Source organism: Vipera berus, assembly GCF_964194415.1.
Source record: "Vipera berus genome assembly, chromosome: Z".
Taxonomy (NCBI): Eukaryota; Metazoa; Chordata; class Lepidosauria; order Squamata; family Viperidae; genus Vipera; species Vipera berus.
The window spans coordinates 108,030,639-108,052,811 of NC_138205.1; the positions used below are offsets into that span (position 1 = coordinate 108,030,639).

The following is a 22,173-nucleotide window of genomic DNA, read 5'->3' on the forward strand; positions in this document are numbered from 1 at the left end:
CTTGTTTTAGGTCTCTTTCATGGACGCTTTTTATCAGTGGGATCCATTCTATCACTGCCTTGGTCCACCTGCCATCAGTTCTTCCTGCTGTGTGACCAGCCTATTTCATTTCATTTATTTTACTCTCTTGATGATATCATATACTTTCATTTGTTGTCTAATCCATGTGCAGGTCTTTCTATCTTATCTTGTAATACCAATCATGTATCTTCCCATGGCTCTTTGCGCCACTCATAGCTTTTGTATCAATTGTGAGGTTAGTGTCCATGTTTCACCAGCATATGTTAGAGCAAGTAGCACACACTGATTGAAAATTTTATTCTTCAGGCATAGGGGGAGGTTGTTCTTGAAAATTATGCTAAGCTTGCTGAATGCCTGCCAACCACATTTAACACTCTGTTCAATTTGTTTTATTGTACCACCTTCCACTTAGATCCATTGGCCAAGGTATATGTAGTGGTCTACTATTTTCACTGAATTTATTAAACATAATCTGGCTGTTGTTCAGATTTATTTTCAAGCCAAATAGTTCTCCTGCTTTGTGCATTTGGTATTTGGCTTTGTGCATATAGTACTCTTATGAGTAACCATAACAGTAGTGAAATCAAACTTTAGCAAAAGTTAAAAGTGGAAGGAGTGTGGCATTAGTTCCAATAGGTTGCTATGGTTTATTCTAAATTAACCTACCAAAAACCATAATGATACTTCATCTGTGGCAGCCCAAAATCATGTAAATTCTCCACTCCAAGCAATATATTTAGCCATGGCAAAAATCAGACAGATAATCATAGCTGAACACAGTGTTAATACAACACATTTACCACAGTTCTTTTACAGTTAAGCATGACCCACATATATAATCTTTTGATTGATGATTCTAATTGCTAGCTGTTTAGGTTAGCAATTTAGTTTCCAAAGAGCCATAATAAAAAAATTAGATACCCATCCATAAAGCAGTTATTTAATGACAAATTAAGTTCAGTCATAATTTTCATTCTTTAATAAAGTTTATTTTTATTTTCATAAAATTTATTTCAAAAAGAGGGGAGAGAGCATCTTTCCAAAAAATCAAATCAAACTCCACTGCAAAATTTTAGTTAAGTCTATCATAGATTCCTTTACAAAAATACAGTAAGCCATCCATAATCTACAATTGGAGAACATTTTACCATTTAGCCAAAAGTGATTTGTTGATGGACAATGCTACTTAACAGTATAATTACAATATAATCATCAGCTCCAAGAAAGCAATCAGTACCTTTGAAAATTGTCTCATTTTGTTAATGGGCAGAATAAAACTGAACAAGTTAAATATGACTAAAGAAGCATAGTGCTGATAAACATAAAATTAAACTGAGGAAATGAGGTCAATCTGCCTTTGATAAAGCAGTACTCTTTTTGAAAGGACACATTCCTATCTGTTGAAATCACAGTTATCTGCATTCATAGATGGAAACTATGATCAGGATCACCTTTGTAATTTCATCTACAGCTTCAGCTGCAATTCTTCTGAAGCTGGTCAGATTGGGCAATTATCCATTCCTCAGTTACATCCCATCCTGACCACTGCAATGCATTTTATGTGAGACCTCTCTTCTAAAGTGGTCCAGAAGTTGTAATGAGTGCAAAATGTGACAGGTTGCTAATTAGTTCAAGCCACAAGAATTGTAATGTTTATACTGAACAATTTTTACTAGTTAGGACACAATGTAAGGTAATAGCATTAGCATCAGTTCCTAGATGCCTTAAGGCAGGGCTTTTCAACCAGTGGTACTGGTACCACCTGTGGTACATTGGCACCTGGCAGGTGGTACGCGACCATCCTAGAAAAGTGGTAGTGGGGGAGGGGAATGAGCTGAACTGGTGGCAGAACCACACAAGCCTGAGTGAGAGATGGCTGGAGCTGCAGGGCTGTCAGGACTCAGCAGAAGTGCCAAGATCAGTGCCACTTTCCAGCTGATCGGCTCTTCTTCGGGGCCGTCAGGGCTGAGTGGAAGCGCCAGGATCAGGCTCCAGCTGGAGCTTGGCACTGATCCTGGTGCTTCTGCTGAGCCCTGAAGAAGCACCAATGAGCTAGAAAGCAGCACTGATCCTGGTGCTTCTGCTGAGCCCAAAAGAAGTGCCGATCAGCTGGAATGTTGCAGCATCTCCAGGGTCTTGTGATTTGCATTCAGATGCTTGGCAACTTATTCATATTTATGACGGTCAGTTTCCCAGGGTCATGTGAAGTGACCAAAACCTGCTACAACCACCCAGCACATGGGGGGGGGGATAAAAACCAAACACCCCCCCACCCCACGCCTGCTGTCAATCCTCAACAGAAATCCTCAGAACAATGAAAACCTCGGACAGGAGGAAGAGCGCCACCGGGCAGACAGGCAGGTGTCTTGCTCGGCTATGGCTTGGGGGGCACTTTTTCAATGCCATTGTAACTTTGAATAGTCACTAAGTGAACTGTTGTAAGTCGAGGACGACCTCAATTTACACATAATTCACTAGGATAATACATATGGATATAAGATGAGAGAGAGAGAGAACTTGATATTCATTAATAGGAAATGTTTAGATAGGTATATTGGCAGTGGGGGTGCAGCCAAGATGGCAAAAGAGCAACTACTTCCGTGCTGAGCTACTTATGATATTTTTTTAAAAAATATTTTTATAAATAGCTTATAATAGTAGTGGTGGCTGCTGGAAGGAAAGCAAGGGAGGGAAGGAAGGTGCTTAAACGGGCTGGTATCTGTGCATTTGGCAGCTGGCAGAAGAAGATATGGTACATGGTCTTTCCACCTTGTCTAACTTGCTGTATAAAATCATTCATTTGAGGCTTTCTATTTTATTTTAATAAAAATCCATGCAATCAAAATGTTTAAAGTTTTATTTCTCTTCTAATCTTACATGCTTCTGGCAGAATGTTTGGAAGATAGCATGTTACACATAAAAATACATATTTCATTTCATAAACAATCCTATTGTAATGGGGAAAGGACCTTCAGATGGATAGGAGTTCACCATTGCAAACAGGTTTCATGAAAAAAGAAAAAAATATAGCAGCATGAAAAGCTACTGAGCTTTGTGAAGGATATAGCTAGGAAATGATACCAAACCACCCAGAAGGAGTATACATAGATAGTCTGGATTTGTAGAAATAATATTGGCAAGATAAATCTCAGAATGGTTAACAGTAACAATAAATTTCCTTTAGTTATGTTTAAAATAAGAGAAACAAGTGCCTGCTTAGTGAGGATTGCAAAATATGAACAGATTGCAAAGGAAACACTGCTTTATACTGTACAGTTCACTAATAATTCCATGTTTTTCAATCTCAGCAACTTTAAGATGTATGGACTTCAACACCTAAAATTCTTCATTCATCCTGGGTTGAGGATTCTGGGAGCTGAAGTCCACACATCTTAATGTTGTTGAGATTGAGAAACACTACACTATTTCCTGAAAGGCTTCAGTTTTAATTGGTTTTGAGGAAAGAGAGGTTGAATCCTTAGGAAGTACAATGTGAGACTGATAGAATGAAACAGATTCAGTCTAGATTCCTCAAGTTGGAGCTACTGTTGGTAGAGAAACTCTTGAATAATTCAGCTATTGCTCTGGGCAAGGCTGCATTGCCTCTAAAAAAAACTTGTGCGCAGTTTAGTTGTTCTCCTGGACTTTGACTTCTTGCTGGGACAAGTGAAAGCTGTTTTATCCAGAAGAACCTTTGCCCATTTTCATCAGTAAAGTCCATTCCTGAAATAGAAATTGCTGAAACTTGTATGTCAGTTTAAGTTAACTATTACAATTCACTTAGTATGGGGCTGCTCTTTATAATAACCTAGAAACTGTAGCTGGTCCAAAATGCAGCTGCTTGCACGCTGACCAACTCTAGCTGATTTACTAGACTAACACTGGGCCAATTTCAAGTGGATCTTTTCTACTTTGGGAGTTGTCCTCTCCAGGTAGAATCTTCCTACTCCCCTAAACAATATGACTGGGGGAAAATGCTGTGGATACCTCATAATACAGGCATTTAGGTGAAGGTAACAAAAGTTTTAAGTTTAGTGTGATTTTAATGTTTTTAATATGTGCATATTCTAATATGCCTGGAATTGCTTAAGAAGGCATTATACAATCAATGAATTGGGACAGGGCTACATGCATTTTTGTTCAACTTGTCTTAAAAAAAAGCTGTTCCAATGGGTATTTCTAAGCAATACAAAGTGGCAGTACTGAAGCTTGAAAGATTATCAAGAAATGTTTATTTTAAACGAAATTAAGTCTCTAGGTCAGATAAACTGGTACTCAAGAAACTAGCTGACGGCTGAACAGTTATGTATTAAGAAATCTTGGATTACTATGAGTAGCAGATGACTGATGGAGCACAAAGATCCCTATCTTTTAAAAGAGGAAAAGCAGAATCCAGGCACCTGCAGATCTACTTGGCAGGATTCTACAGTGAATCACAAAGAAATTGTTTCAATGTGCTTATCAATCAGTATGGCAACTACCAAAGGACAATATGGATTTGTCAAGAATACTAGACTAATCTTGTCTCATTTTCATAATCAGGAACATCCTTATTAGAAACTTTGTATTAAATGGATTTTAAAAATAATACAGTAATCACCAATGATTAAGAATCTTATTTGGTGTAGTGATTAAGGCTAGAAACCAGGAGACTGTGAGTTCTAGTCCTGTCTTGGGGACAAAAATCAACCATGGACCAAATACTCATTCTCAGCCCTAGAAAGGAAATCTTACCAAGAAAACTAGAGGGACTTATTGAAGCAGTCACAAGGAATCAGTGCTGACTTAAATTAAGTAAATTACTCATCAGACTAAAGTGAACATTCACTGAGTGCCACAAAATTCAATTCCCAAGTCTGTGCAGTTCAGTAATTTTTATTAATGACATATCAGGGGTGTCAAACTGCCGGCCCACAGGCCGGAGCGTCATGGAGAAACCGCGCCCATCCCATTGCCGGCAATGGGAAAAAGTTCCGATACGTTGCGCAATGTCACATGACTTCGCGAGTTTGACATGTCTGACATAGATGGAGAGATGGAAGGAATCTAAGAACACTTAATGTGGTAGAAATGACCCAAAATTGGATAGGATAACTACTATCACAAAAAAAAATACAATTCAAAAAGATATAAGGTTAGAAAATAACATATTGAAATACAATAGACAGATCTAGTGTTCTTCACTTAAGAATGATACCACTCTTTTTTTATTGAAAAGTTTTACAATAAATTTTTAAATACAAACAACCCCCCTCCTCCCCCACCCCCTCCCCCACCCCTCTCCTCCCTCCCCTCCCACCTTCCCGACTTCCCAGAGCTGAATACAGGGTATAAAAATACAAATAAGCATAATCTAAAATATGCAAACAACAATAAAATATTAAATTCTATCGCACTTTAACTCTTAGTAAAATAACTACTAACTAGTTATACATCATATAAATCCGCTACTTATTCAAATGCTAAGTGAGAATGATACCACTCTTGAAAGGATGTCATAAAGCTGTTTTGTTGAAGCAGGCAAGACATGGAATAGTGAATTTAAGTTATAGGAAGGCAGATTCTTATTAAATGAAAGAACATTTTTTGCTAACACTAACAGCAATTTGACAGTGGAACTGATTTCCCAGTGAGGCTATATTCTCCCCTTCAGAGGATATATTCAAGCAGAGACTAGATCACCATCTGTTGGAGATGCTTCATTTAGAATTGTGCAGGAAAATTGGACTTTAAACTCTGAAATTCCAGATGTAGATTTAAACAATAATTTGAGATGGATTGATTAAATATCACAATGATATATTGCTCTTTTTTCTTTTAAAAGTTTCTTTTAAAACTTTCTTTTAAAAGTTTTTTTAAAAAGGAAGAACCCTAGAGAGTAGAACATGTGATTGTCAGTCGTGGACAGCCATTAAGATGTTGCCAGTAGTATACATTTTTGGGGAACAGTATATTGGTTGTACTTCGTCTGGGTTTAGATCTTACAGCTTAACAAAATAGAAGGGACTGGCTTAAAAAAAGGTGCTCAGCTGCCAGCCATAGCATCTTAATTGATTTAAAATAGATGACTATCCCTCTGTCCTAGAAAAAGTGATGTTTGGGATTTGACAGCTTTGTTGTAGAATGTAAGTCTAGTTGGTGAATTATGAACAAATTCTGAGTCACCAAAAGATGAATGGTATCATGATGAATAAAGTTGTTTACCATTATTAATGATTTGGTATGCATATAGCCATATGTCAAAAACAGGTTATGTTTTGAGACCAGTGCTTCCATTTTAGCCAACATTCAGTTTCAGGCACCGTGAGAGTTGGTAATGCAGATAAATTGAAAAGTTAACAGCCCTGACTTCTTGATTGAACACTGTCCTTGTAGATAACATTGGAAAATAAAGTGTCATGACTAGACTAGATATATACCATTCTAATTTAAATGTGTATAGAGAACCAGACATTTAAAATCAATATAACATGACAGATTAAGAACTGTACTGATGTAACTTCATTCTCCATATCTTACCTTGGCAAGATACAGAAAAAGATGTTTTAGATTCGGAAATCCATGATGATGTTAATTTCATATTTTCCATAAGGGCAGACAAAAAACATGCTATTTATAAAAGCAGGAATTTCAGAGCTTCTAATGTTGGTGGGGTAAACTAGAGATAACCACATTTGTTTATAAATAAATGTTGGATGCTTTGGCATTTTGTAATTGAAGTATGATACTTGAAAAGAATCAAGATTTTACACTGCTACTATTGAATATATATATCAGATTAAGTGTCTAGTTGTCACCTTGCATTGATTTGTATAGCAGTATTAGAAATATAGAAGAATCTGAATTGTTTGGATAAAAGCGAGAATAGGAAATTTTGAAATCCTAGACATAAATAACACAGGATTTAATTTACATGCAAGATTTGGAAAAACAAAACAGAATCCTTCATGCTTTACTGAATAATAGAAGCAAAAGAGTAGCTCCTTCTTTAAATTTAGAGTTTAATAAAAGAAGTTTTTGTTTTCCTTTTTAAACACATTTGCATTAAAATGCAGGTAGCTTATATAATTAATTACTTGTTTTTTCCTCTCTTCCCTTTTCTGTTGCACATTTAGTCAGATTATTAATTTAAAATTATAAAATAAAAATAGAATATAAATGTTTTTTTAAAAAAATCAGATTAAATTAAGAAAGGTAGTAAAATCATTTATAATTTAAATGCTTGGCAAAACAGCTTTAAATGTCCTTATTTTCTGAACTTGCAGAGAGCAGGTGACTGAGAGAAAGTGCTACCCATAATTTGAGAGCAACATAGGACCTCTGCTACATGAAAGATGGACCTCATACAGTGTAGCAACCTTCAAAATAGCTCTCCAGCAGATCTTAGTAGCTGAGCAGAATTGTAAAGGGATGACCTCTTGGATGGGTATACCTTAAGGCAGGGCTTTTCAATCTTTTCACCCATTGTACCACTTTTAGGATATGGCAACATCCGAGTACCACCAGTCGCCTAGCAAGGTGTCAAAAACTTGATGACCAAAAAAAAGGAAAAAAGTGATGAAGTCATTCACTGCCCCTCTAGATTTTTATCAGTTCTGTAAAACATATTCTTCATTTCTCACCGATATACTAAACAGTCATTTTACCCAGTAGTCTACTACATCTGAGTTGCCAAAATCTGGACAACCATTAGATGGCAGCAAAGGGTTAGAGCAGTTATTCTCAAAGGGTGACCCATCTTACAGTCTCATATTGCTTAGTGTCACCCTACAATAACAATTAGGTGAGGGAGCCATTTACCATCTCATTCTCACAGGCCAACAGTGAGGTGATAAAAATCCATCTGCTGCCTTAGCTTCCTCCCCTGAAGCTGTCAAAAAGGGCAAGATGACAGATGCTGTATATACCATCTTGCTATTTTAACCTTAAAACTCTTAAAAATATTATTCAGTAGAAATCTCCCAAGCTGTAAGAAGTAACTGATAGACACAGCTGGCTTGCAAGAACAGGTCAATGACTGAATCATTCAAATAATAAACTAAATACCAACACAAGTACTAATTCAGAAAAGTGACATTAGGGTAGTTACCAATTGTGAATACATATAATAACTGATCTTGCAGAATTAATTTTTTTTAAAAGTTCAAATAGGAAAGACAAGGATAAATATTTAAAAATGGGTTTTGTTAGACTGGAGATCCATTTGTCCCTAGCCACTTAACCACTGTTAAGTATATTCTTGTCCATAGCAGTGTTTACATGAAAGGAGAATAAAAAAGTCAAGACAAATATACTGCATCTGCCATCTCGCCTTTTTTTATCCAACCCTGCAGACACCACTGCATGACCAGAAGTTCACATTAAGAATTGTTAAGTGTAGAATATACAGATTAATTCAAATAGAAAATATTGTTTTGGATTAAAATTTTCAATATAATGTTTAATTAAGTAAGGGCTTTAAAAATGTTGAAGATAAGATTCACAAAAGTGAACTGGTGAGTGAATGTTACTTACCGTATATACTTGAGTATAAGCCGACTCGAGTATAAGCCGAGACCCCCAATTTCACCCCCCAAAACTGGAAAAAGTTATTGACTCGAGTATAAGCCGATCCGCCGTTCTGCAAGCCTGAATACACAGGAATACCCTGTGTGGCCGCGGCTCGTCGGCAGGTCTCCGTTCCTCCTGCCGACCTTTGGGGAGGTTTGGGCGCCTCCCCAAACCTCCCCAAACGTCGGCAGGTCTCCGTTCCTCCTGCCGACCTTTGGGGAGGTTTGGGCGCCTCCCCAAACCTCCCCAAACCTCGGCAGGTCTCCGTTCCTCCTGCCGACCTTTGGGGAGGTTTGGGCGCCTCCCCAAACCTCCCCAAACCTCGGCAAGTCTCCGTTCCTCCTGCCGACCTTTGGGGAGGTTTGGGCGCCTCCCCAAACCTCGGCAGGTCTCCGTTCCTCCGCGCAGACCTGCCGACCTTTGGGGAGGTTTGGGCGCCTCCCCAAACCTCCCCAAACCTCGGCAGGTCTCCGTTCCTCCGCGCAGACCTGCCGACCTTTGGGGAGGTTTGGGCGCCTCCCCAAACGTCCCCAAACCTCGGCAGGTCTCCGTTCCTGTTTGGGGAGGTTTGGGCGCCTCCCCAAACCTCCCCAAACCTCGGCAGGTCTCCGTTCCTCCGCGCAGACCTGCCGACCTTTGGGGAGGTTTGGGCGCCTCCCCAAACCTCCCCAAACCTCGGCAGGTCTCCGTTCCTGTTTGGGGAGGTTTGGGCGCCTCCCCAAACCTCGGCAGGTCTCCGTTCCTCCGCGCAGACCTGCCGACGTTTGGGGAGGTTTGGGGAGGCGCCCAAACCTCCCCAAAGGTCGGCAGGAAGAACGGAGACCTGCCGAGGTTTGGGGAGGTTTGGGGAGGCGCCCAAACCTCCCCAAAGGTCGGCAGGTCTGCGCGGAGGAACGGAGACCTGCCGAGGTTTGGGGACGTTTGGGGAGGCGCCCAAACCTCCCCAAACAGGAACGGAGACCTGCCGAGGTTTGGGGACGTTTGGGGAGGCGCCCAAACCTCCCCAAAGGTCGGCAGGTCTGCGCGGAGGAACGGAGACCTGCCGAGGTTTGGGGAGGTTTGGGGAGGCGCCCAAACCTCCCCAAACAGGAACGGAGACCTGCCGAGGTTTGGGGACGTTTGGGGAGGCGCCCAAACCTCCCCAAAGGTCGGCAGGTCTGCGCGGAGGAACGGAGACCTGCCGAGGTTTGGGGAGGTTTGGGGAGGCGCCCAAACCTCCCCAAACAGGAACGGAGACCTGCCGAGGTTTGGGGAGGTTTGGGGAGGCGCCCAAACCTCCCCAAAGGTCGGCAGGTCTGCGCGGAGGAACGGAGACCTGCCGAGGTTTGGGGACGTTTGGGGAGGCGCCCAAACCTCCCCAAACAGGAACGGAGACCTGCCGAGGTTTGGGGACGTTTGGGGAGGCGCCCAAACCTCCCCAAAGGTCGGCAGGTCTGCGCGGAGGAACGGAGACCTGCCGAGGTTTGGGGAGGTTTGGGGAGGCGCCCAAACCTCCCCAAACAGGAACGGAGACCTGCCGAGGTTTGGGGACGTTTGGGGAGGCGCCCAAACCTCCCCAAAGGTCGGCAGGTCTGCGCGGAGGAACGGAGACCTGCCGAGGTTTGGGGAGGTTTGGGGAGGCGCCCAAACCTCCCCAAACAGGAACGGAGACCTGCCGAGGTTTGGGGACGTTTGGGGAGGCGCCCAAACCTCCCCAAAGGTCGGCAGGTCTGCGTGGAGGAACGGAGACCTGCCGAGGTTTGGGGAGGCGCCCAAACCTCCCCAAACAGGAACGGAGACCTGCCGAGGTTTGGGGAGGCGCCCAAACCTCCCCAAAGGTCGGCAGGTCTGCGCGGAGGAACGGAGACCTGCCGAGGTTTGGGGAGGTTTGGGGAGGCGCCCAAACCTCCCCAAACAGGAACGGAGACCTGCCGAGGTTTGGGGACGTTTGGGGAGGCGCCCAAACCTCCCCAAAGGTCGGCAGGTCTGCGCGGAGGAACGGAGACCTGCCGAGGTTTGGGGAGGTTTGGGGAGGCGCCCAAACCTCCCCAAACAGGAACGGAGACCTGCCGAGGTTTGGGGAGGCGCCCAAACCTCCCCAAAGGTCGGCAGGAGGAACGGAGACCTGCCGAGGTTTGGGGAGGCGCCCAAACCTCCCCAAAGGTCGGCAGGAGGAACGGAGACCTGGGGAGGTTTGGGGAGGCGCCCAAACCTCCCCAAAGGTCGGCAGGAGGAACGGAGACCTGCCGAGGTTTGGGGAGGCGCCCAAACCTCCCCAAAGGTCGGCAGGAGGAACGGAGACCTGCCGAGGTTTGGGGAGGCGCCCAAACCTCCCCAAAGGTCGGCAGGAGGAACGGAGACCTGCCGACGTTTGGGGAGGTTTGGGGAGGCGCCCAAACCTCCCCAAACGTCGGCAGGTCTGCGCGGAGGAACGGAGACCTGCCGAGGTTTGGGGAGGCGCCCAAACCTCCCCAAACGTCGGCAAGTCTCCGTTCCTCCGCGCCCTGCCTGCCTGCTTCTTTCCGCTGCGGAAAGAAGCAGGCAGGCAAGGCGCGGAGTTTGGGGAGGTGCGCGCGCACCTCCCCAAACCTCCCCAAACTTCGGCAGGTCTCGGACGGCGGTGGCTTGGGAGAGGTGCGGGCGATCCCGGAAGCACCAAAGCCTCGGCCGCGCACAAGTCCTCGGTAAGTTTTTTTTGTTGACTGGAGTATAAGCCGAAGTGGAATTTTTCAGCCCAAAAAGTGGGCTGAAAAATTCGGCTTATACTCAAGTATATACGGTAGTTTGGGCAATGACACATCTGCAAGAAAACATATCAGAGAACATCAAGGACCCCACAAAGGCACCTATAATTATTATCTTAGTTAGCCAAAAATATGACTTACCATGCTCTTAAAATCAACATGTAGGGAGGTATGTATATTTAATTGGCTGTTCTCTGCATTTTCTAAATATAATACACAAGGATTGCAAGACATTTATGAAGTTTCCTGTATCTCTTTGCTGCAACTTAGTCTTCTGGATATTTGCAACTCACATTTGTCTGCCTCAAATTAACATTCTGCAAAAGTTGATCTTGTAAATCAAAAGATCTAGTTTGATGTAGTGATGTAGTGGCTAAGGCTAGCACCGGGAGACTACAGGGTGCTAGCCTTAGCCAGGATGGCCTTGAGCCAGTCACTGTCTCTTAGCCCAAGGCAGTAGGCAATGACAAGTCACTTCTAAAGTCTTGCCAAGAACATTGCAGGAACTTAGTCAAGGCATTTGCCAGGAGTAAAAACTGATTCGAAGGCACAAAAATTAAAAAAGTATTCAGTGTGAGTTATTAATGAGCATACGTTCTTCATCCATTTGGAAAACAGTAAGCGAAGTCATTAATATTTTGTTTTGTTTTGTTTTTTGTTTTCATTGATTAGCCCTTGGGCCATATTAAAGTGCAAAGTTCCAGAAACAAATTTTTACTAAAATTTGATAAAAGCAATTTAAAATGGAATTAGAAAAAATACAATTTAAAATGAAATTGGAATAAAATAAAATGAAATTGGAATAAAATATAGTCTAAAATGAAATTGGAATAGAATACAATAATTTAAAATATAGATAAAATTATATTTTGGTGTCAAGCCTGTAATCTACCCCAATCAGTCCCACATATGCAGATCTCAACTGAACCATTTTGCTTAAGTACTGTGCTGTGTTAAATGTTATCTTCACATTCTGGCCAGACATAAGGTGTTTTGATATGGGGATCCCAGTGGGACATTCTTTTGGTATATAGATTGAGGTGCCTGTCTCTCATCCTCTTATAGGCAACAATCAAATAGGATGTGAGCCAGATCTTCTATCTCTGGCGCTCTGCAAATGCAGAGACGTTCACTGTAGGGTATGGAATGGAATCTCCCATATCTAACCATTGTGTTGAGCTGTTCGAATCTCACTCACGTAAAAATCTGCCTTAGATGTTTTGGCAGTTGTAACTTCAAAAAGCTGTCTATTTGAAAAGTATGTTTGTATTTGCTCAGCCATTTCAGGTTACCCACCTTACTAAGGATAGCTATGTCATTTTGTGTTTCTATATCCTTAATTCTTTGGGCAGCTTTTTTAAAGCTTGTTCTGTTACACAAGAGTCAGGAAGGCTACAGCTTCTTACAGTTTGGTGATCCAGGAGATTTGTGATTGTAATTTTATTTGCTCTAGTAGACATAACTTGGGGAGTCTATCAGTCTCCATTTCATTGACTTTATGCCAGTAGTTATATGCTCTAATTTTGGATAATGCATGAATTATATGAATTCCCAATTCAGCTCTAACTGCTGCAGCAGACATTCTTAGATCTACACCCAAAATACATCTCAAATGCTGGGACTGTGTTTGTTCTAGGACTGTGGTTGAGTGTTCTGAACCAGCCCTCTTCTCCCAACCCCTAATTAAGAGACGAGTCTGGAAAGCGTCCAAGGCTAAAAGGCTTCTGCCAAGGTTTAATTACACAGATAACAAAACACAAGAGCTTGTCTTCTCAAACGAAAAAGTTGCTTTCAGCAACTAGCCCCTCCCCAAACACTTCTTTTATAGAGAGCTCAGGGCGTGGTCTCCCTGTGCCTCCTCCCGAGGAGTCCCATAGTCTTTCTTTGTTTGTCCCTGCTCGTCTGCCTCCTACGTCGGGCGTCCTTGAACAGGGCCAGCTGTGGGTCATCATCCTCCGCACTCTCGGGCTCACACAGCTGAGAAGAGGTCCCCGGCTGAGGACTCTGCAAAGCCTCCAAATCATCATCAGCCGGTTCGTTTCCCTCCTCCCCCACATCTGAGTCCTCCGATACATCGGACCCGGCTGTCGGACCCACCGGCTGGCCCTGAGTCACAACACTATCCCGCACCGCAGGGCCCTTCCCTCGGGTCTGCCGATCCGGATGCGGTCGGGATGGAAACTGTTCGTGAAAAGCAGTCACCAACGCAGGGGCATGAACGGCGGTCGCGTCTTCCCATGTGAAGTCCTCCGGCCCGTACCCTTTCCACTCGATCAGGTACTGGAAGCGACCTTTCAGCCAGCGGGAATCCCTGATGCTGGCGACCTCGTACTCGGGGGTGCTGCCTCCATCACGAGTTCCTGATGGGGGAGGTTCCGCTTGGCGAAGTGGACAGGCCGGTTGTTCGGGGACCAACAAGGACCGATGGAAGACGGGGTGCACGCGCAGGGAACGTGGCAGAGTTAAACGATAGGCGACCGGGTTGATGACGGCCTCGACTGGGAACGGTCCAAGGTAACGGTGGTCCAGCTTCCTCGCCGGCCGAGTGGATGGTAGGTTCCTGGTGGACAGCCAGACCCGATCCCCCACCGATAGTGGAGGCGTATCCCTTCTCGACCGATCGGCGAACCTCTTGTAGTCGGCCTTGGCCTTCTCCAGCTGCCGTCGCACCAACCGATGGATCGCCTGTAACTCCGCCATGAATTCGTTCGCTGCCGGCTCCGGTGAGTCCACGGGAGAAAGAGGGAAGAACCTGGGGTGATAACCCACGTTGGCCAAGAACGGTGTCATCTGCGTGGAGGTGTGTTGCGAGTTATTAAAGGCAAACTCGGCTATGGCCAAATAGTCCACCCAGTTGTCCTGCTGCAGGTTAACATAGCAGCGCAGATACTGCTCTAAGATGCCGATGACCTTCTCGGTACCCCCGTCGGTCTGAGGATGATGCGCGGACGAGAGGCAAACCTTAATGTCCAACGCCCGCATCAACTCCTGCCAGAAGCGGGCTGTAAACTGGGCCCCCCTATCGGAGACGACCCTGTCGGGAAGGCCGTGCAGCCGGAACACCTGTTGGATGAACATGCGACTAGTGGCGCGAGCTGACGGTAAGCCGCGACAGGGGATGAAGTGCGCCATCTTGGTCAACATGTCCACCACCACAAACACTGTCGTGAAGCCGGAGGATGGGGGTAGATCCGTCAGAAAGTCCATGGACACAGCCCCCCAGGGTCTCTTGGGCGTTGGCAAAGGCTGCAGTAAACCAGGCGGGGCCCCTGTCGCTGACTTGGCCTGCCTGCATGGGACGCAGGAGGTGACATAAGACTGGACATCGTGTCGGACTCGGGGCCACCAGAAAGTACGGGAGACCAGGTTCAGAGTCTTGAACAGGCCAAAATGCCCCGCAGCCGGGTTATCATGACATTGGCTGAGGACGAGTCCCCTGAGTGGCCCTCCTGGAACATAGAGCCGGTCACGATAATACAGGAGTCCATCCGTGACCGACCAAGGCGAATCTGGCCCCACCTCTTCCTTCCGCTGAGCCACCCACGCCTCCTGCTGCTGCGCCTCCCGGATCCGAGCCCGTATATCCACCGGCTCCCGTACCGCAGCAAAAGACTCGACGGGGATCACTGTCCTGGGCGGAAGCTTGTCTTCCACTCGGGTGTACTCGGGCTTCCTGGACAGAGCATCCGCTCTCTGGTTGTGCCCGCTTGGTATGTACCGCACCCGGAAGTCAAACCTCGCAAAGAAGAGGGACCACCGGATCTGGCGTTGGTTCAAATTCCGAGCGGTCTGCAGGCTTTCCAGATTCTTGTGGTCCGTCCGGACCTCGATTTGATGCCGCGCCCCCTCCAGATGATGCCTCCAGGCCTCGAACGCCGCCTTGATGGCCAGCAGCTCCTTCTCCCAGATGGTATAGTTGCGCTCCGAGGGATTCAATTTCCGAGAGTGATACGCGCAAGGGAAAAGGGTACCGTTGGGCGTCGCTGCCTGGAGTAACACGGCCCCAATGGCAATGTCGGAGGCGTCCGCCTCCACGACAAACGGCCGTTGCGGGTCAGGATGCTTCAAGATGGGCTCCTTCATGAAGGCGTCCTTCAAAGCTTGGAACGCCTGTTGTTCGGGGGCGTTCCACTGGAACCGAGTCTTCTTCTGCAGGAGCCGGGTGAGGGGGGCTGTCAAGGCAGCAAAGCCAGGGATGAATGTCCGATAGTAGTTGGCAAATCCAAGAAGTCGCTGAACATCCTTCACGCGACGCGGGGGTTGCCAACTCTGCAACGACTCAACTTTACTTGGATCCATGGCGATGCCCTCGGGAGAAATGCGGTGGCCCAAGAAATCAATGGTCACCTGGTAGAACTGGCACTTCTCCAACTTGGCAAACAGCCGATGTTTCCGGAGGCGCTGCAGGACCTGACGGAGATGCTGATGATGCGCTTCACGCGACGGGGAGTAAATCAGGATGTCGTCCAGGTAAATCACAACAAACTGGTCCAACAGATCCCGAAAGATGTCGTTCATAAAATGCTGAAACACAGCGGGGGCGTTGGTCAGGCCAAACGGCATCACCGTGTACTCGAAATGTCCATAGCGAGTACCAAACGCTGTCTTCCACTCATCACCCGGCCGAACCCTGACGAGGTTGTAAGCTCCACGCAGGTCCAGTTTCGTGAAGATCTTAGCCTCCCGGAGTCGGTCCAAGAGCTCGGGGATGAGGGGCAGCGGGTAGCGGTTACGCACCGTGATAGCGTTGAGTTTCCGGTAGTCACAGCAAAGCCGTAACTCGCCCGACTTCTTTTTGACGAAGAGCACGGGCGCAGACACTGGCGAGGACGAGGGCCGGATGAATCCACGAGCCAAGTTCTTTGTCAGGAAGTCCCGCAATGCGGCCAACTCGGGCTCCGACATGGAGTACAAATGCCCCACTGGGAGAGGCGCATCAGGGACTAGGTCAATGGAGCAGTCGTAGGGCCTGTGCGGGGGTAATTGGTCCGCCTCTGACTCGCTGAACACGTCAGCAAAGTCGGACAGTACGGGAGGCAAGGAAACCCCTGAGGAACCCTCCACCTGGCCGGCACAGATATGGCGGGTGTGGTCCACGCACTGCAAACTTGGGAAGGTGACCAAGTTCTGAGACCAATAGATCTGTGGATCATGCGCCCGGAGCCACGCCAGTCCCAAGACCACGGGGAAGTGCAGATCCGAAGTGACGTAAAACTGAATGGCCTCCACATGGGTACTGATGGCCATACACACGGGTTGCGTGGCGGCCGTGATAGGCCCGGACAGGAGCACTCGACCATCGATGGTCTCCACAAGCATGGGCGGATCCACCGGACACTGGGGAACAGCCCATTTGGCCACAAAGGCCGAATCCATAAAGTTAGTGGTAGCCCCAGAGTCAATTAAGGCATGGACCGGAATCCCCTCTGGCTTGCCAGGAAGGATCAGTCGTGCCTCCAAAATCAAATGCCGTGGAGGTTCACAGGCACCGTCGGAACGGCGTCGCTCGGCGTGATCGTTGTGGGTCGCCCGATCTTTCACACCGTCTAGATCGGGCTCGGACCGTTTCCCGATAGCAAAGCAGGGGACTTTCTCGGAGCTGGCTTGGTCACTGACGCCCGCTGACGCTTCTTTGGGCAAGAAGCAGCCATATGTCCAGGGTCCCCACAGTAAAAACACAACCCCTCCGATCGTCGTCTGTCCATTTCCGTCACCGATAGACGGGACCTGGCGGCACCCAGCTCCATTGGCTCCTCCCTCTGGACTGGGGGCTCACGCACAACAGGGGCGGCAGGGTTCTGTGGGGTGGCACGGCGACTCTTACGCTGCTGCAGCCGGGCATCGATCCGCAGACAAAGATGGATCAGCCCATTCAGATCTGAGGGAATGTCCACGCGGGCCAGCTCATCCAACATCTCCTCTGACAAGCCATCCTGAAAGGCATCCACGAGCGCAGCCTCATTCCAGGCGGAATCCTGGCTAAGCAGCCGGAAATCGCTGATATAGGCCTGTAGGGGGCGCTGACCCTGCCTCAAAGCTTTCAGACGTCGGGTGGCGGTCTGCGCCTTAATCGGGTCCTCGTACATGAGGCGCATATGGTCACAAAACCCCCCAAAGTTATCCAACAAAGGGCTAGGCTGTGCCAACAGAGGCGTGCCCCAACGAGCTGCATCTCCCGACAGAAGGCTCAACACGAATCCCACCTTATCACGGTCAGTGGGGAAATCAGCTGCTCTCACGCTGATATAAAGCTGGCATTGTCCCAGGAAGGCAGGAAACAGTTCTGGTTTACCAGCAAACTTATCCGGCATAGCTAACTGACATTTCCTCCTGGGTGGGGGGGCAGCATGTACCTGAGCCTGCAGTTGTGCCACCTGAGTGGCCAGCAAGGTGAGTTGCTGGTTGAGCTGGGCATTCTCGGCAAGAAGCTGCTCCATCGTAGTATTAAGGGGTGGGTGGCTGAAAGCAAACTGTTCTGAACCAGCCCTCTTCTCCCAACCCCTAATTAAGAGACGAGTCTGGAAAGCGTCCAAGGCTAAAAGGCTTCTGCCAAGGTTTAATTACACAGATAACAAAACACAAGAGCTTGTCTTCTCAAACGAAAAAGTTGCTTTCAGCAACTAGCCCCTCCCCAAACACTTCTTTTATAGAGAGCTCAGGGCGTGGTCTCCCTGTGCCTCCTCCCGAGGAGTCCCATAGTCTTTCTTTGTTTGTCCCTGCTCGTCTGCCTCCTACGTCGGGCGTCCTTGAACAGGGCCAGCTGTGGGTCATCATCCTCCGCACTCTCGGGCTCACACAGCTGAGAAGAGGTCCCCGGCTGAGGACTCTGCAAAGCCTCCAAATCATCATCAGCCGGTTCGTTTCCCTCCTCCCCCACATCTGAGTCCTCCGATACATCGGACCCGGCTGTCGGACCCACCGGCTGGCCCTGAGTCACAACATTGAGTATAGACCCCAAACTTCTGCTCCATACAAGAGCATAGGGGTAACCTTAGCTTTACATACTTTAATTAATGGGGCTAGGGACCCTGGGTAACTATGATTTTTTAGTTTAAGCAGTAAATTCAAATGAGCTTTTGCTCTAAGAGTATTCAGTTGATGATAGCAGGCCCAAGATCCAGTCTTGGAAAAAGTTACTCCTAAATAAACAAAGGTGTTAACCTGTTCAATTGATTCATCGTCTAATTGCCATCTATGACTCTGTTGATGTTTTTCAAACACCATGATTTTTTATTTAGATTTACTAATGGTTAGGGAGTTATCATGGCAATAAGAGCTGTATCTTTTTAATAGCCTCTACGTAATCCTACTTGTGAATACGATAATAAAATCATATCATCAGCATACAGCAAGCTGTTACAGTATGTATTTAGGATCATCGGCATATGTACCATGGGATCCTTCATTAATCCTGGCAAATCATTGATATATAACTAAATAATAATGGGGTCAGGATACACCCTTGCCTTACCCCTTTATTTGTGTGAATCCTGTTAGTCAAAGCCCAATTAACCCCATATTGCACCCTCAAACAGGTACTTGTGTAGAGGGCTTTAATCAAAGCCAGCAGTCTAGGTTCTATTATAAGAGCTGTCAGTTTATTCCATAGTACTTCTCTGTATACCATATCAAATACTGCTGTGAGGTCTATAAAAGCAGCAAACAGGGATCTCCTCTTATAGCTATATTTGGCAATTTGATGGTTCAAGACAAAGCAGTTATCAATAGTGGATCGGCTTTGTCTAAAACCTGCTTGTTGTTCAGCAAGGATATGATTTTTCTCTACCCAGCTTTCAATTCTATTTAAAAGGAACCTAGCATATATTTTTGCTGCAATGTCAATCAAACTGATCGGCCTACAATTACTAGGGTCCTTTTTATTTCCTTTTTTATATATGGGAACAACTATTGCCATCTTTCACCCATCTGGTATATGGCAGGTGTTATTTATATGTGTAAAAAGACCTGCCAATACTGGTCTCCACCAATTGGGAAATTTCTTAAATAATTCTGCTGGTAAAAAATCCTCACCTGGGGGTTTATTGCTCTTTAAGCTTTTAATAATGGATTGTATCACCTTTTCCGAGACTGGTGGTCAAGTGGGAGGAGTTCTAGAGTTTACTAAATCACTGCTTAAAGCCAGTTTCTCTGCAAGTTCCATGGAAGCAAACAAACACTGATAATAATTCTCCCAGTCCTTAGCTGAGATTGGTATATCAAATGTGAATCTCCATTCCTTTAGGACACCTGCTACAGAGTGCCAAAATATTAATGAGTTATGACTTTTGGCAGCCAACTCAAGTTCTAACCAGATTGAAATGGCAAAACTTTTTTTCTTTAATTTTATATTCTTTTTTATATTTCCTTTTGTGTGCAACATCTCAACTTGTATATGAACAGTAGGATTCCTCTGGGCGAGCCTCATAGCTGCCTTCAATTTCTTTTTCAGCCACTGGCATTCAAGGTCAAACCAATGGGTCTACCCACTCTTTTTGTAGCAGGTTTAGTTGTTAAGTATTTCTTCAGGATATTACAGAGATTAGAGAATGTGTTGAAGGCTGACAGCCAGTCAGTGGTAGATGACTGCATTGTTCTAGGCCAGTTGGTAGGATTCTCGGCTTTAAGGCAGTCTGATATTGCCTTATCAACTTTGGCCCAAATTAATCTTTTATTTTGGATCACCTCTACCTTTTTGGTGAGCCATCTGTCAGCCATGTTATATTAATATTAATTATCCACCCTTTTTGAGGTATAGCAGGAATTCCAATGATATATTTGATAGATACCTCAAATACACATAAGACGTTTTGATTATAACTTAGTTAATATATGGTGAGGATTTACAAATTTAGGATCCCGGAATTTCATTAGTTCAGAATAAGCATTTTCTAGTTGAAAGGCACAGAAAAGGAAAGCACAATCCAGCGATTACACAACTTGCTTCTGCGGCACTGAAAGCGCTCGCCCGTCCTGACCCAACTATTTCATGCAGCGAATAGAACAAGGCCTCGCTCCGGAGCTTTGGGGCGGTGTCATCATTGCCTTACCAAATGGCGAAGAGGAAGGGGCGAGTCGGCAGCTCGGCGGGCTAAATCGTGGGCTCTTCTTTTTCGAAACGTTCCCGAGGTCTCACTGCTAGCTCGGGAGAAGGCCGCGTCTCCCGTTAGTTTGCCGTCCGCTTTGTTTCGTTCTTACCAAGAGCGTCAGAGCAGAGAATTGCAGCTCCTCCGCCTCCCACTGCGGCTTTAGTATCGCGACTGCGGAAGGGGCCTCCGGGCGCCAATGCAACTCCGCCTCCCGTTTTGGCCTGGCCCAGGTGGAGCGGTGTCGAGCTTCCTTGGTTGGCATTTAGCTGGATTAAAGAATATAGTATAAGCGGCCTGACAGAAAGCAAGGCCGGTGTGTGTCCGACTGCCCTTCGGGTATGTGCCATAAATGAAAAACACTTTAAACTATTATCAATTTTTTTCCAGAGTCAACATCATTTTTGTTTAAATCCATGTTGTCAGCCTCCGAAACATTAAGATGCGTGGACTTCAATTCCCAGAACTACTCAGAACTTAATGTTGATTGATTTTAATATGGTTAATTAGTGTGCACAGTGTACCTAGGGTTATGCTTAGGATCTTCAGCACTGTATTTTTGCCAACGGCATTTTCAATACTATGTCCAAATCCTTTAGAGAGAAGAGGGAAGGAGAAGCAACTGGCCAAGCATGTTGAGAGCAGGGTTTCATCCAAAATATGCTTCAGTGTTTGAAATCATCAGGTGCACTTTTGTTTAAGGGATTAAAATTAATACATTAAGACAACTATTCAGATATTTTCCATTTTACCTTATGCACCTGGTTACTGACTGCTAATTTCACTGGAGGAAAAAAAATGTTCAAAACATGACATTGATACAGATACAGTGAGAAGAAAGGAAGCTCACAAGACCGCTCTGTTCTTTGACCCTTGTAATCTCAAAAGTTCTGCAATAAATCTAATTGAGTTCCCTGAGATTTATTTCTATGTAAAAGATCACTGATCAAATATATAGTTTCAGCCATGTCAGTGATACAGGCATATACTCAACTAAATTACTTTGAAGTTCCATTTTGGAGATAGATGCATTTCAAGTGCAATCACTTCATCTCAACCTGGAAAGTTGACATCCTTTCAGAAAAAGCTTTTATTGTTCCTTGTATTATATGCTGATTTTGGTTATATACTATTCCAACTTCCAAAGACATAAACAGGTTGCAACAGAAACAACTGTCACCAAATACTGTCATTCTTCATCTGTGATCTTCTAGAGAGAGAAAAAATGAGGCAATCTTTTTTGATTGGTAGGATTAAAAGCAATCTGGAAGCATCCTCACTGATGTAATTCATTCATTTTTATAAGCCATAATGTGATTTATTTTATTTGGGAGTGGTGCATTGTATAAATTTGATGCTTTCCCCCATAGCACAAACAAAGCCCAACAACTTATTGTTTCTGATATGTTCTCATGATATCACTTTCATCCCAACATCCAGCTCGAGAATCCAAATAAAACTTCATTTTGTTTCAGAAAAGTTTATTGTTTATTGAATACACAGCTTGGTTATGTCAAGGAAAACCTAACTCTGAGATTCCAACACCAATTCACAGACTTAAACAATAGTTCTCCCAGCAAAACCCCCAACATCTTTCATAATACATATCAACAAGTTCACTTTATTATGGGAACCGTCTGCTTCAAATCCATACCTGTTATGGTATCCTTGACAAGGTTTCAGTTTCTCAGCTGAATCGAAGAGGTTTCATTTCTCCATTTAACCCACTTGAAAGTAACATGCCCCCCATTATCTAAGCAGAAGCAGGTAGCTGCCAAAGTTTCATTCTTGACACT

The 22,173-nt window shown here is 45.4% G+C and overlaps 1 protein-coding gene across 1 annotated transcript in view; it reads right to left on the reverse strand.

Annotated features, from left to right (window-relative positions):
• Window positions 1-20,570, reverse strand: part of PTER (phosphotriesterase related) — an 80,013-nt gene extending 59,443 nt beyond the window's left edge. Inside the window, exon 1 of the mRNA XM_081343350.1 lies at window positions 20,342-20,570. The gene's annotated coding sequence lies outside the window, so the exon portion shown is untranslated. The remainder of the gene's footprint in view (window positions 1-20,341) is intronic.
• Window positions 20,571-22,173: the final 1,603 nt, after the last annotated feature.